This window comes from Sebastes fasciatus, chromosome 10 (genome assembly GCF_043250625.1).
Source record: "Sebastes fasciatus isolate fSebFas1 chromosome 10, fSebFas1.pri, whole genome shotgun sequence".
In the NCBI taxonomy this organism is placed as follows: domain Eukaryota; kingdom Metazoa; phylum Chordata; class Actinopteri; order Perciformes; family Sebastidae; genus Sebastes; species Sebastes fasciatus.
The window spans coordinates 4,479,463-4,494,564 of record NC_133804.1 but is presented as its reverse complement, the minus strand read 5'-3'; the positions used below and the strand labels follow the sequence as shown (position 1 = coordinate 4,494,564).

The following is a 15,102-nucleotide window of genomic DNA, read 5'->3' as shown; positions in this document are numbered from 1 at the left end:
TCTCTGATGAACACAAAGGAAAACTCATTACTGGATGTCTGGTAGGGACAGACTGACTGAAGAAGTTTTATCATCATAGGTGCCAACTTCATTGTGAGATGGAAGTCAGATTATGTGCATGTATTTGTGGGTGCATGCTTTCAGAGCTTGGCCAACTGTTAATGCACCACATTTTTTTTTTCTCCAGATAAATAAATGAGGGTTGTCATGAAATAAGGTGTTTTTTTTTGTAATCCCTTAAGATATCCTGTGTGGGTGTGTATCTGCAGTGTGTTTGCGCCTGTTATTGTTGGTTGCGCGCATGTGTAGATATTAATAAATTTGACTTTATTATGCTCCTGACAGGCTGTGATTACATGTTTTTGTCCCCTTTGTCGTCGGTGACGGTGGATGTTCTCGTTTCCTCCGCCGAGGATGACGGGAAAATAAAAAGGTCTGTAAACACTTCCTCTTGTTATCTTTCCTCGCCTCCCACCCAACCTCCCCTCAGCCACGCTCCGACGTCCCACTAACTCCCCTCCTCCTCTCTGTGGTGAGCCATGTGGCCTCTGTGTCATTTATGGCCTTAATGATATAGAGATGCATTTAACTTCTCTCTCTTGGTGTCTTTGTTCCTCTGACTTTAGCAGCAGTCAGCATTTGTTGCAGTTGTTTGATCGCACAAATTGAACCAAGGCCTTTATAAAAAAATAACTAAACTATGTTTACATTTGTTCATTTGTGGATTCTCATGAAATAGCAGTAATGACTGATGGAAATATTACAGTAAATGCCCATCACAGCCTTTTAAAAAAAGCAGACATGACAACTTTCACTCACTGACTTCATCCGAAGTGGCTAACGAGTGTGAGTGACGGGAACAATGAGTATTATAAAGAGACGTCGCTTGTCAAACATTTCCCCGAAGCTTCGGATACGATAACAACTCCTAACAACAAGAGCGGGCTTACATGGCGACAGTTCAATCTCCATGACAACCTAGCAAACTCCATCTGCTGATGAAGACCTTGTGATGCAGTCGAAAGCTCCGGAAAAAAGCGAGTAAGAGGACCTTGAATTGGGGTAGTCCTGTTGATTATTGATTAAAAGGGACACATACTGTACATGAATGGACTATCTGTCAATTCAAGGTCGCTTCCAGCTATGAGTGACGATCAGAGTGACCGGGACTTTTCTCCCATTTGGATTTCATCACATTTTAAACTTTTTATATTAAATTAGTTTATAGAACTTTTTTTTTTGTATAAAAAAAGTTATTTGTGTTATTCTAAAAAAAAAAGCAGGCGATGGAGTAGGCTGCATATCTGACACGCTCCTCTGAAACTCGGATTAAAAGTCTTATTTAGGCACCTTACACCCACGAAAGGCTACGGAATATTGTTCATTCATAGTTCATTGTTCTCACACTGAATTAGTTCAATCTTGATATCGCCGCGCTAGTGGCGGAGTGCTTCATCAACCTGAAAAAGCACTGATTCTTCCCAGCCAAAGGACTAAACGGAGACGGCAGACCTGAAGGTCCAATTCCTCACGTCGCTGAATAAAAAGATATCGCTACACTGCTTAGGTCGGAGCTACAGACAGCCCTTACCGAGGAATTTGAAACCGTCAAATCCGAACTACACGCAGCGAAAGCAGAAGCGGCAAATAATACTGCAGCAATTCGCTCTGAGGTGGAGACGATTAAAAAAAACTATATCGGAAATGTAGCACGGGCTTTCATCATGCTCAGACTTCGCTGTTAACCGAGGAAGGAAAACTGGAGACGGAGGTGACCGGCCTACGGGAGAAGTGCCTCGACATGGAGGGAAGGATGAGGCGCTCCAACATCCGAATACTAAACGTCCCAGACACTCAGAGAACCCGGGCTCGTGCACCCCGGCGTCAGGCTCCAAACTACTGAAAGAAGTTTTGAAAATGGACAAAGACGTTCTGATCGACAGGTCACATGGGGGTCTGCAGGCAAGGAAACCGGATGGTATACCTCGTGTCATTGTGGCGAAAGTTCATTATAACCATGATTGTGTTGAAGTTCTTCGCCGTGCCAGGGACTCCGGTCCGCTCCAGTTTACAACAGAAACAGTGATCGGCTTAGTGTGTGGTACACATTCATTTAAAGTGTTGTACAACACGGTGTAACTTTATTTCCTGCCTTTATTTTGCGCTACACTCTCTCTAGTGTCAGTCACAAAGTCACACCACTCCAGTCCATTAATCGCCAGCTGGCCCTGAACCCGCCTGTAACATCTGTGTGAGTGCCTCAGATTGGCATGGCCCATCCTGGACCTTGATGTGTGCCACCTGGGAAACATCCTTTTTAATGGTGCTCTTCACTTTAACAAGGCCAAATGTTCAAAAAATATGTAACTCAGCAACACTTTGGAACATAAATACTGGTCTCAAAACACCTGTCTCCTGGTTTTAAGTCTTGTGTTTGTTTGACCCGCACACCATAAGCAGCTCTGAGCGTAGCATATTCACATGGATGTGTTTGATTTGCAGTCAGTACAGACTACATGGCGTACACATTACACGGCAAAAGCAACAAAGGCGTTTAAAAAACGTTTTAAAAAAAGTATTACCGTGTCATTCGTATTCCATTTGGTGAGACCGGGCTGTGTAAACCTATTGTACAAACTCAAAGTTAATGGTTCCCAAACAGTACTGCACCAAGAGAAAGGCTGGGAAGTCAAGAGCAACATGTTGCAGGGTGATGGCACTGGGACTTTCTGGTGGACTTCAGTGACTCATGTGGGACAGAGCCAGATCTAGAAGATGATGGATGAGCCATCTAACACAAGAGCCATGAGAGGTTGGGGATGCACCTGTCTTAGTGAGAGAGTCCGTGACTACTTACTGTAGATACCTTGAATTGATTGGTCCCAGCACCATCAGATCACTGACAGACAAGATACACTTGAAAAAAAGAAACATTTTCAAATAAAACTACTCAGTTAGGGTTTGGGAATAGATAAACTTGGTTAGGCTCAGGCAACAAACTACTTAGTTAGCTTTAGGAAAGGATTGCAGTTTGGGTTAAAATAACCACGGAAGTGCCGTTACTTAAATACGGAAGTTACGTGACAATTAAATCAACTTTGACTTGTGGTTTCACACGGGACTCAAATACCGGTCTCCTGGGCAAAAGTCCTTTGTCCTGTGCCGCTCCTTTGTCTACCCTGTTCACAATTATGCGGATTACGTACGAATTGATTTTGTGCTGACCATCACAAAAAAAAAATAAGTGAAATTCGTTTCTATGTACGTGAATCAATACATAAAATGTTGAGACTAATTCACAAACTGCTGTGCGACTGGATAAGATGGCATCAATAACACGCTATTTTATAGGTGAGTACTCGGTTCTGACAACATGTGGATGAAATGCTATCAACTGTATGTGACTTAATCATTTCATCACAATAGGTATTCTAAGACAAAGACACCTGTGGTCTCGGCCTGTGCCATCTTTGTAAGCCACAGGTGCAAGCAAGACGTGGTGGAACGATGGTGGAACAACTGATATACAGTACGGGCATCCCGCTGGCTTAAAGGGACTGTTTGTAACTTCTTACACGTATACAGTAAATCATAATGGGTCGGTGTCCCATGAGCACTCAGACTCAGACTCAGACTCCAACACAAACTACACGGAAGGACCAAAACCACAAAGTTAGATCTAGTGAAGCCCGTCTTGCACACAGTGTCAACTAATCCTGCTTCAGTCTCCCGACCGCGGTCAGAAGACACAGGGGAGACCGTAGCTTTGGTTACCAGGGCCGGAGTCTCTGCTGTACTCTGCTCCTCTGCCTGCCTGCCTTTACTCACACACCGCGCTCGTTCTCGCTTTTTCGCTCCACTCTCACGTGCATGCGCGCACACTCCACACTGTAGAAGAGTTAGTTTAGCTCTGAGAATATCTAGTGAATGTTTGTGCAGAAATAACTGCTGCAGCTCCTCCAGACCAACAGAGGTTTCCCGTGTCTTGTGAAGTGACGGGGCTCCGCAGAGAGAAACGTTATCGTCTCCGACCAAAACTCCGGTGTCTCCCCTGTTCCCTCTGGCCGCGGTCGGGAGGCTGAGGCAGGAAAAGCCAACACTAGGATCAGCAGTGATTCATGGAGAGACCTTCATCTGGTCAGCTAACATTACTGCCAAGCAGCTGAAATATAGAGTGATATTGTGCTTTTAGCTGACGTGTGTCACTGTGTTGACCGATGCTCGTTCATGTCTATGTAGAGCGAGCACAAGCGCCAGCAACAGGACGCTGACTTTCGTTGACTTAACGGCCACAGGTGTCGCTGTTAACAAGCAATTTCTGATTCTTACAGAGTCCTCTTTAAGCTTCCCTCAAAGGTCTGCGGCCACAGGGCCGGCTGTTTAGCCAAACTTACTATTGTTCTTTCTAAGCTAGCTTTAATCAAAGTGATACATTTAGTTTTATAACAGCATCATTACAATTTCCACCCCATAGAACACAATCTGCAGCTTAGATGAGAACATATATTTGACAGAGATTTCACAGTTAAACTTGAACCAAATTAAAATCAATGTTTTCTTTTAGGAAGAAGAAGAAAAAAAAAAAGATAATTCTCTTAGTTCTGTGTTTGGTCTACTCAAAGTAAACTTGGTTCTTTAATGAAAGGTTTATATGAGGAATCACCTCATCTCTGTCTTTCTCCTTATCTCTTCTCCCTCCCATCTGTTGTCATCTCCTCGCCTATTTAACTCTCTTTCTCCCCCTCACGGTCCTCCTTCCACATTTAAATGTAATGGCAGCAGTCTTTGCCCCATTGAACCGCTGATATGAGCCATCAGCGAGTCATTACAGAGCGACAGAGGGAGGTGAAAATAAATAAAGAAAACGGAGAGGAAGAGGAGATAGTTACAGACAAGCGGAGATAAACTAAGACAGTTCTATGAACAGATAAAATCAGAGAAAGCACAGGATGAGGTGATGAATAGTCAGCTGTGGAGGGAACATGGCAGAGGGCTGACGTGATGAACACTGATCAACAGGCCACGTAGAGAGAAACTGAAAGAGAACGGGGCGTATGAAACCTTTATTTAGATGCTTAAGCGATATTGTTCATGTAACATTCATGGCTCTCTGTTCATAAGCTGTTTGTTGGGAGTCTCGTACTAATCACACTTAAGAAAAGCACCATTCTGGTTTTAATGGGCCCACGGAGAGAACGAGGGAGACATGTTGGGAGGGTGGGTTCAGAGAGGCTGCAAGAGTACATTTTATAAGACAAAACCATAAAGAAACCATAAAATTCCTCATCATATGCAGTAAATATGCACATATACTGTATAGCATAACACGGGCCATGTTTATTATGTATTATGTAGTAAATGTCGGGTGCAGAGAAAATGATATACTATCCCACTTCGCTCTGCAATGGCATACACACATACACACACATGCATAATTTCCACATGTAGATTAATGAATAAATTGTAAGCAGAGCTCTAAAAATGTGAGCAGTGACATTGACCGACCCGGAAACAGTCCTGACTAGAACAATATGGACTGTTCTGGCCCAGTTGTTTAAAGCTGCACTAATCAATATGTTCATATCAATAACCAACTCTGTCTCCTACAAAAATTCCGTTTCCAAACAACTAAATAGCATTCTCACTTACGTTTCGAGGGAAATGTATTTTCTCACATTTTTAAATATGTGGTTAACATTGTAAATTGAAACCAAACACAAAAAAAAAAAACTACTTGCTTAGGTAAAACATCATGGTTTGGCTTAAAGTAAGTACATTTCCTGCGTTATTTAGGATAAGTCAATGTTGACTTTTGGTTTCACACGGGACACGAACAGCGTTCTGCTGGGTGAAAATCCTGTGTTGACCCACCCATCCATCCACCCTGACCTCCTCCCTACGCAAACTTCCGCAGACTGCAACGCCCTCCTGACGATCCAGTGTGGACGAGGTGTAATTTTTAGGACACCATAATGTAACAATGGATAAAATGAAATGTGTAATTTAAAAGGGGCTGTTCTACTGGTAAGCTACGCTGTGTCGTCTTTGAAATGTTGTTTCTTTTCTTCGGACGTGCGCAGATTTAGCTAAAGTTTGGAGCGTTCTTTAGCCTCCTTTGTTACAAGCTAGTAAGACACGGTTGGGACCGATGGATTCCTTTGTTTTTTCTAGTTTCATATGATGCCAGTATATGTACATGCTTTAATGCATTAATTTAATTAATGTCGTTAAAACAAATTTGCGTTAACTTTGTATAAATATAGTATATAGACAGTCACATATACATATTACGCAGGCTGAGCAAATAGTTGTACATTATTCGACCGAGTTTAGTTTCTTTACCTCCCATCAGCCTCCCCCATTAGCCAATGATTCTCTCCTCTGAGGCCTCCTCTTTCCCATGAGCACCAGCCGCTGGCTGTAACTGATTTCTGACTCCTTTAAAGGGGTCGATATTGTAGCTCATACGATGTGACAGAGCCCAGTGTGAAACTACAAAGTTACTCTGCTTACTTCATAAAGACTCCATACTCCCAGACTGCGTCTGTTTACCCCAGATGGTGTGTGTTATACAATAAATCAGACGGTAACAGTTAGCTGTAAGAGATTAGAATTGTGAGAGAGGATGTAAATTAATCAAACACTTTATATACAATTGTTGAATTTATATGTTTAAGTTATACAGAAAACTTAAGTTAGGAGATATTTAGCAAAAATAATAAGTCGGTGCACACATTTTCCCTTTTAAATCACTAAGTAATAGTTCTTGAATGCTCCAACCTTTGCTTAAATTCCCTTATCTATTTAACAGATGGGCTGTGTCATACAGAGTCAAAGCGCTGCTAACCCACAAAGAATTTCCGTGGGTGAAGTGGCAGAGTTTTAGTGTCCCACACTCACCATTTAATGCTATTTGAAGCCTGAAAGGACTAACTTTATGTGGGGGAATAGATGGAATTTTGTTGCCACAAAAATGTCAAAAAGAAAGATATTGAGACTAAATAGCCTCCGTATTGTCTTGTCTAGTAAATGTCCCCATTGTCATCTAACTCCCCTCTCTTTTCTCCTACTGTCCTCTCCGTCTGATGTCAATTTCACCATTTTGAAGCGCACAATAACCTGCTGAAAAGGTTTCTCATCTGCTGTGATTTCCAACAGCCATTACAGCTCATCAGCGTACAACAAAGTGAGCAGACATTGGCCTATTGTGTGTGTCCCTCATGCAATTATAAAAGCAATCACAATACAAGAATGAATCGCATTGAAGAGTTCCACCCGGCAGAATAATGTGTATTGATGACACGAATGCTGTTCTGTGCTGTATGCACACACACAAATCAATGTTAAAGGTGACACACAGCAGTGACGCACACAAGAGAACACCCTGTTATATGAACAGTCATTTTGTTGGACGGCTTTTTTTTTTTTTTTTTCTGTCCAATTCATTCAACGCCACTACTGCTAAGTTATCATTATGTCTGTACCAGTCTCTGGTCTAACATTCAGAAACAGGCTCAGTTTGCCCGAATAACAAAACCATATTTTCGGTTGTATCCAATAACCCGTTCTCTCCCAAATCTTCAAATGTCGACGGCTGGTCAGTGCCTCTCGGCATCTGACACGGAGGTGCCCTTTAGCATCTGTATGGGGTGCACCGGGCGGTAACACTTCATTTTACAGGTCCGCAAAATTCATGGTAATTCAATCAGCAAGTAATCTATTTGAAATTTATCTGGAATTACTGCCAAATTACCCCAATATTGACCTCCAAATTTATTGAAAATACTTTATTATAAAACCAAAACTAATAGAAGGCACTTCTGATCAGGTACAAATCTCACCATTTTGTGACTTATTATCTACACAAATGTAACCTGGTAGCCAATGTCATTATTCAGGGAGTTTTTTTTTAAAGAAATTTCAAATAAGTTATTTGCTAATTATTATCTATTTATCAGCAGCCATGGAAATAAAGCATATCAATTAACTTTGTATTCCTTTCCTGGAAATGTACTGTATTAAATAAATTACCAGGAAATAGAGGAATATAATTACTAAATAATGTTTATAATAAAGTAATTTTCGATAGATTTTGAGGTAAATATTGGAGTAATTTGGCAGTAAATCCAAAGAACTTTCCAATAGGTTACTTGCTAATTATCACCTAATTACCATGATAATTGACCTGTAGAATGAAGCGTTACCCACCGGGCTTTCAACTAACTCCAATGTAAACCCATCCACGTCATTATTATAGAAACTGATGTAGTATAAAGCGCAAGAAAGTCCCCGTAGGGTGCGTGGGGAGGGGAGGTTGAATGAGTCAAACAATCTCAATTACATTTCGAGAAAAATTTATTTATACCATCGCAGTTTTAGGCAGTTTTAAATACGTGGTTAACATTGTAAATTGAGATAAAGCAAAACAACACATCCTCCTCCTCTGTACATGGACTGCCACAAAACGTATTTCTGATACGTTAAACACGAACATAATCCGCGACAAAATGGACTGCACAGTACACTACAAGATGATTCTGAAAACATTTTATGTGAGAAATAGGCATTACAGTAACATAATATTGATGCATATTTGATCAGCGCTGCCTAGTTTGACCGTTTAATCAGAGTTTGCGAGTGATTGACAGCTGCTCCAGCTCCGGCTCCAGCTCCGCTCTGATTGTTTGTTTTTCACCGGTCTGTGAAATCTTGCAGATGCCGTTAGGAGCACCGGAGGACACAGAGGTACATGATTTCCTTTCTTTTTTTCAGATTACTCATGCACTAATGTCAGGATATAGTGACCATTTCATTAAAAAAAATGTTTTAATCATATTTGCTCCAATTCTACCTACTGCTGCTTTAAGTAAGTAGCCGTGTAATAAGCAGGATAATAAACCCATTCAGTTTTGCGTCGGGGTTTATTTCACAACAATGACCAGCTCGTTGTACATTAATCTCACTTAAACAACAAATGGATTGTTTAAGTGGTTAAAGTGGCGATTCATGGAAGAGAAAACTCATATAAACTTGTGTAAAGTGTGTGATGTCCAACTTCTTGTTAATTCTTTGGTTTTATTCACAATATAAATAGCCAACCAAATGTATATTTTGCTGTTTTTATATTCTATTTAGATGTTTGGTAAAAACCTACCTATTCATGGAGACTTTTTCACTAAGCGTCTGAAAAGCTTCCAGTATCACGTATACAGATGTATGAGCTAACTGCAGTGTATTAGTTGTGACCTTTCTGGATGCACTAACAAGGCAGCCAGGCAGCAATGAGTTGTCAGCAATGCAGTGCAGAAGCATAATCACCCTCAATAACCTTAGTACGAGAGCAAAAACAGGGGAATCTGCAAAAATAATGAATGTGCACTGATCACACGGGGAGGGGGGGAGGGGGGCAGGGGGGGCTGCAGCGGTTTAGTGAGACTCTTCAAATGGATGAGTGGGGTTCAAACCTCTGTGTCAGCACTACACCTGCTCTGCTGAAGTGTCCTTGAGCAAGATATACGGAGCCAAAACACGCTCCGATGGGGCCTTTTCTGACCTCCCTGTAGTGGGCAGCAGGGTGAAATGTATCATTGGAAATCTTTTCCCCACACTGACCAATTATGTGTGTACATAAAATAACTTGGAGCAACTGTGGAGAAGGGAGAGAAAGAGCTAGTGAAGCGGAGATGGAGTGAGGCATATGAGCTAACCAGCCAGCATTAGCATTGACCTTTTCCCAATGGCCGGCCAGAGCCGGCCGGGGCTAACATAGGGACTGGTGGTACTAAATGCTACGCATGTCACAACCAATCTCATCAAATCCTTAATTCAACCTTTCCTGCGCCCCAATGGGCTCTGGATGTAATAAGCAATATCTTTATAGTGCGAAAAGGCCAACATACCAACAAGGTTTTGTGTGAGAGAGTATGAGAAGATGTGTTTTGTGTGTGTGTGTTTCACTACCGGAATTGTAATATGCTCACGTACAGAAAGTGAAAGGATATGAAATAATACGAGCGAAAGGAGCGTGGCATTTGGAAAAAACAAGCTCCAAGTCTGCCTGCAATTTACCTTTCTATAAGGCTGCTTTATTTCAGCGCCAAAGCATATAACCTTAGAATGGAAAAACACCCTGAAGCAGATTTCATGTGAGCTAAAAGAAAACACTGCGAGCTTTGGCTTATCGGCCTTCACGCTAAACTCTTCCAGAACAGCAGGGACAGAGAAGAAAAAAGGATTAGCCTTTTGCTCCCGTCGCCCACAATTGCATGTTATCCAGTGTGCTTCGGTACAGCCTGTATTTGTGAGCATGAGAAAGTCTCCCAAAAGAACAAACTCGACCGAGCACAGATATTCCTAGTCTATGTCACACAATCAAAGCTGCACCACTGACTCTTACTGGCGGTGGTGACTTTGTTCTAACACTCTAAAACCAGAGCGTTGATTTTCTTGATGTAACATTTTCAGGGTCTGTCAATCGATTAAAGTATTTCATCACGATGAGTCGCATAATTGTCCACGATTAATCGCAAATTAATCAGACCTTTATCTGTTCAAAATGTACCATGAAGGGAGATTTTTCAAGTATTTAATACTCTTATCAACATGGGAGAGGGCAAATATGCTGCTCTATGCAAAAATATATACATATATAAAATTGGAAATCAATTACCAACACAAAACAATGACAAATATTGTCCAGTCATGCAGCCATGTTGAGATCAGTAGAGGAAATACCAAGCACCGCCCACCAGCCGGAGAAAACTTTCTCATTACAGCTAAACAGTACACTATAAAATGTTTCTGAAAACATTTTATGTGGATTGTAACGCTATTAATGCTACGTCACTTGCTCCGACCGTTGAATAACAGGAGGGGTTTACATTGAAGTTAGTTGAAAGCACGGTGTGCGTCACATGATATTGCTAGAGGGTGGCTCAGTGCGTCGGTTTTTCCGACCAAACGGTGGTGTTTGATGAGTTGGGAGTGAGAACGGGTTGGCTGCTGAGTGAGGGGACAAATGGATCTGAAGAAAGTGATGTCCATTTGAACTGATGGAGCTCCAGCAATCACTGGGAGACAGATGGGACTTGTTCAGCTCTTAAAGCAGGTGCCATCCAGACTCTTTTGATACCAATGCATGAGTCACCGACCAGGTTACTCAGATGTAATTAGACTAGAGTGAACTGTCCAAAAACCTCTTCAGAACAGCGCATAATCACCTGTGACGCATTTCCCTGGTAGAGATGAGTACAGAATAATGATGGCAGTATTCTCAAATCAAATCAATGTATTGATCATTTTGTATGTGTTATCATTATATTAAAACCATTTTCTGACATGTTTTAGCTGATGAAAGCTTGTTGATTATTTTAGTACTTTCCCTGCCTCTTTTTCCTCCTATAAGGCCCCTTCTATTATTATGCTGCAAAGAGATTCTTATTTATGCAAATAAGAATCTCTAGAATTGATTTGTGTTAATTTTACCTGTCCTCTTTGTCTCCGGCCTTCACCCGCAACCTCTTTGTCTCCATCTCGGCTTCCCTCCCTCTTTTGCGTCGCCTTCTTTATCTCTGTTTATCAGGTCAGAGAGACGTGAGTTGACTCCGTACGAGGAGTGTCCCGGAGCATGTTGGGTCAATAAGGAAAGAGTTGAAATGGATTCCTAAAGAAGCACAACAGATACAAGACATTATGCAGAATGAAAATGAATTAAATAACCTTCCTTTTGTCAGGTAAACAAGCCTTCATAAGCCTTTAATAAACAAATAAGTATGTGACTGCTTATATATAAGCAGTCACATATGTCCTATTTAGAAAGCATAATAAAGCTGTCATTGACCGCATAGGTCAAGGCACACTAACTTTACTTTCTCATTTTAATCAAATAACATTGTGTATTGCACAATGCTGTATATAGACAGCTGGAAGCTCTGACAGTACTCAATATACTGTATATATATATATATATAAATATATATATATAAATAATGCAATAACTTTAACACAATAATAACATGTTAACACAAATTTGTATTCAAAAATAAAAAAATCATCTGTCATACAATAACAACAGCAGGACGAACCTTTACCAAATCAAAACTAATCAGAATCTACCCAAACAGCAGCATGACGCAGGACGGACTAAATGAAGTGACCACTCCGGGTATTAGGAGGAACAGAGCTTGGAATGTAAGACACCGTATGAAGGACACAGTTGAGTGTTTTTACCCAGTGCCAAGCTCACTGGATGCAATCCTAAAAGAATGTGGTGTCCATTTAACTGATAGGTTGTTGGAAGGTGAGTGGGTGCTTTTCTTCCCAAGGAGATTTGTGGTTTCTGATTGGTCGCTGTGCCAACCTTGGTCTGTGCTGTGTCACTGCCAACTGGGTTTTTGATAAGACTGTGGGGAAGCTTCTTTGGAAAACAGCAGCATGACTGGAAAGCGTACTAGACAATGTCTGCTGTGGTTCAAATATCCTGCACCTGTGTTTAGCTTGATTTATTCTTGTGCTATTGCAATGGACAAAGACATAACAACAATGGTTTTAAACATCCAAACAACAAGGCTTGATTACCAAACGGTCAAAGTGGGACCATGACAGAGGGGGCCAAAGGCTCCAGGTTCACTGTGTGACAGTTACTTTGTGTTTAATTTCCAAATTGTTAGTTAACACTGTATGCAGCATCCCACCGAGGCACTGTATAAAGATTAATGATAAGGACCTTAAAGCAGCTACAATCGTTATTTTCATAGTAATACGTAACAGCACTATTTTTTTTTTTTTTTTTTTGTTAGAAAAAAATTCGAAAAAACATTAGGGCTGTGAAAGTTAGTTAAGCATAGAGAGCATGTGATTATATCTTTATAAATTGTATCATAAATGTTGTATGTTAGTGTATTTTCATCAAATACATTATATACATTACAGTTCTAGTCAAAGATAATATATATATATATAATACAATACATTCAGTTACATCATAGTCTATGGGATCTTGGTTTTAATGGTGATATAGGAGAGGATAAAAAATCTTATGTTATTTTTTTTTTATTGCTCCTCCATTGGAATCACCATGGTAACATAGTTTAGTTTACTTACCAATTATTCATATTTCTTAGCGTCTTACCTTTCAAATTTGACCAAATAATATGCATATAAGCCTTATGGTTGAGGAACTGGTCCTGATTAATTATGGTTAGTTATTTCAGGCGTTTTTTTTTCGAGGAATAGGGCTAGGGGCGCAGGAAGTTAAAGGATGGCAACTCTACCCACTGAGCTACAGCCGCCTGGAATGACACTCAAAAGATCTGTAGTTATTAGAAAATGGGGATCTTGATAGGTAGTGACTCGGATCAATATGTCTCCAGAGCTCTTACTCTGTTGAGGCCTGAGTGGACCTTTAACAGGTGTATTTTAGTACCTGCGTTAAATAAACTCATTTACAACCAATCCCATGAATAGACCGGAATCTAAGAGACAGTTTTTCAATAATAACATCTTTCTTACCCCGTGTGTCCTCAGCTAATTTGCACTTACTCAAGATGTAAAACTTTAAAAACAGCTCACAGATATATACTTTTTGGAAATGTCTGAGACTTAGCCTTTTGTTAATAATTAATTATTGAAAAGTACTACAAGTACCTGGGGCTGCAGCTGGACAGCAGACTGGACTGGTCAGGAAACTCCTGCAGATGTTTTACCAGTCAATGGTAGCGAGCGTCCTCTTCTATGCTGTGGAGGCAGCATTAAGAAGAGGGACGCTGCACGGCTGGACAGGCTTGGTGAGGAGAGCTGGTTCTGTGATGGGCATGAAACTGGATTCCCTGGTGTCAGTGGCGTAGAGGAGGACCATGAGTAGACTGCTATCTATCATGGACAATACCCACCACCCTCTTCACAACACACTCACTCAGCAGAGGAGCACATTCAGTGGCAGGCTGCTGTCTCAGTCCTGTTCAATGGACAGAATGAGGAACTCCTTTGTCCCAGTATCGTATCAGGAGTTAGGTAAATCATCCCAGCCCTATTACCTACAAGGTAGAAGAAACTCATTGTCGCCTCTACACTCTACAGAGATCGTCAGACTGTTTATTACCTTGTTAATCAGATATTACTTGTTCATTGTTTATAACCAGTTAAAAGTTCCTCACAGTAACTTTAAAGTTGTAATCCTTCCTGGTTGATTTTGAACACCTGCGGTTACTGTGGCAACAGCAAACGTGGTTTAATACTACGGCAAACACTCTTTGAGTAACTACTTTGTCAGAAATACAACAGGAGGAGCAGCTGGTGGATCTGTTTACAGCTCCGACAAACAAACTCATGTTGTTTTAATAAAGAAGTCAGTCGAACATAATTGCGACTGTGATCTGATTTCACGCTGCACACAGTCTGAAGAGTTTTCCACACAACAGCAGGACACAGTGAAGCCGGTTACCTTGCTGAGGAGTTGATGGTGTGCAGCGCGTCACCTGCAGCTCTTCATCTAACAGCTCAGTGTGGCTGCTCACTCTTGTTCCAGTAACCCACTGAAATAAATGTTAATTCATTCACGGATAAAAAGGAGCTCTGTTTGTCTTGTCTTGAAGATGCATTTTTGAAGAACGGTTGCTCCGGGCCATACTTGCCAACCTTGAGACCTTCAAAATAGGGAGAATTTCAAAACCCAAGTGGTCTGGGGGTCCTCCCCCAGAAAAAAACTGGGTTTCAGAGACTTTGTTTACTGCATTCTGGTGACTTCAAAAGAATGAAAATAACCAAATAATAAGTACACTGCAACCGCATTTTAATGTTAATCTTTTAATTTTACTTTTTTATTCTCAGGAAAGAAAACTGAACAATTCGTCCCTCTAGCGTAAACTTGTGTGAATCTCTAGCATGAACTAATATTTGACTTTAACCAATCACAGGTCATTTCAGAGTGAGAACGTTCATATTGACTGTTCATTCAAACGAGGCAGATGTCAATCACTGCGATCAAACGGTCAAACTAGGCAGCGCTGATCAAATATGATGAAATATTCTGTTACTGTAATGCCTATTTCTCTCCTCAAATGTTTTCAGAATCATCTTGTAGTGTACGGTTTAACCGTAAAATGA

At 40.9% G+C, this 15,102-nt stretch overlaps 1 long non-coding RNA gene across 1 annotated transcript; it reads right to left on the bottom strand.

The window, feature by feature from the left end:
* Positions 1-4,663: 4,663 nt before the first annotated feature.
* On the bottom strand, positions 4,664-14,181 carry LOC141774792 (uncharacterized). Its single transcript, XR_012595462.1, has 3 exons — positions 13,645-14,181; positions 11,485-11,662; positions 4,664-4,801 (listed from the first exon to the last, which is right to left on the bottom strand). It is a non-coding gene; the product is annotated as an uncharacterized LOC141774792 (long non-coding RNA).
* Positions 14,182-15,102: the final 921 nt, after the last annotated feature.